The 1546-nt window shown below is 41.1% G+C and overlaps 1 pseudogene; it reads right to left on the bottom strand.

Moving 5' to 3' along the window:
- Positions 1–488: 488 nt before the first annotated feature.
- LOC123927685 lies at positions 489–693 on the bottom strand (annotated as a pseudogene).
- Between the last annotated feature and the right edge of the window lie 853 nt (positions 694–1546).

Below are 1546 nucleotides of genomic sequence, written 5' to 3'. Positions count from 1 at the left end.
CCTGGGTTGGCTCAGTGGATTAAGCCTCTGACTTCAGCTCGGGTCGTGGTCTCAGGGTCCTGGGATCGAGTCCCACACTGGCTCTCTGCTCAGCAGGAAACCTGCTCCCCGCTCCTTCTCTCTTTCTCTGCCTGCCTCTCTGCTTACTTGTGATCTCTCTCTGTCAAGTACATAAACAAAATCTTAAAAAAAAAAAAAAGATTTTCTTTTCTTTTTTTTTTAAAGATTTTATTTATTTATTTGACAGACAGAGATCACAAGTAGGCAGAGAGGCAGGCAGAGAGAGAGGAGGAAGCAGGCTCCCTGTGGAGCAGAGAGCCCGATGCGGGGCTCGATCCCAGGACCCTGAGATCATGACCTGAGCCGAAGGCAGCGGCTTAATCCACTGAGCCACCCAGGAGCCCCCATTTTAATCATTATTAATTAGGTTTATAGTTCAGAGGCATTAAATATATTCATATTGTTGTGCAAAGATCACCACCATCTCCAGAACTTTCTATCTTACTCTTTGTAAAGTCTGCATAGAATTCATAGTATAATGTGTATTAGAAATCATTTAATCATTTCTCTGTAGAGGGACTTTTTTCTAATATTTCATTGTTGAAAATAATGTGGCAACAGATGTCCATTCTCTGTTGTAAAGGCACAGGAACAATTCTACACTTGATCTTAGCCAAAAGGCCGAGAAGCGATACACAGGAACAATTCTAGAGGATTTTCTTTTCTTAAGCAATCTCTACACCCACATGAGGCTCAGATTCATGACCCCCTGGATCAAGAGCTGTGTGCTTTACCAACTGAGCCAATCAGGAGTCCCAGCCTTCTTAACCATCTTTAAGTGTACAGTCCAATAGTGTTAAGTACATTCCTGTTATTGTGCCACCACCATTATCCTCCTTTTCCGGAACTTTTTCATTTGCAAAACTAAAACTTGAAACCAATTAAACAACAACTCTCCTATTTCTTCCTGCCAGTAGCTCCTGACAACCACCATTCGACTTCCTATTTTTATGAATTGGACTAATTTAGATACTGCATATCAATGGGAAAATATAGTATTTGTCTTTTTGTGACTGGCCTGTTTCACTTAGCATAGTTCATCATCGTTAATCCATACCACATGTGTCAGAATTCCCTTCCTTTTTTTAAAATATAAATCCCCTTTCTTTTTGATGTTGAGTAATATTCCATTGTATGTATATACCACATTTTGTTTATTCATTCATCCGCTGATGGACATTTGGGTCGCTTCTACCTCTCAGCTACTGTGAATAGTGCAATAATGCTATGAACATGGGTGCACCAGTATCTCTTATATTGTAATTTTTTAAAAGACTTTTATTTATTTATTTGTCAGAGAGAGAGAAAGCAGAATGAGGGGGAGCAGCAGGCAGAGGGAGAAGCAGACTCCCCACTGAGCACGGAGCCTGTTGCGGGACTTGATCCCAGGATTCTAAGATCATGACCTGAGCTGAAGGCAGATGCATAACCCACTGAGCCACCCAGGCACCCCCAATCATACTGAAATTCTATTAAGTTTTTGATG

The sequence above is a fragment of the Meles meles genome, chromosome 1 (assembly GCF_922984935.1).
Source record: "Meles meles chromosome 1, mMelMel3.1 paternal haplotype, whole genome shotgun sequence".
Lineage (NCBI taxonomy): Eukaryota > Metazoa > Chordata > Mammalia > Carnivora > Mustelidae > Meles > Meles meles.
Note: the sequence above shows the minus strand (reverse complement) of the source record. Positions and strands in the feature narration are given on the sequence as shown.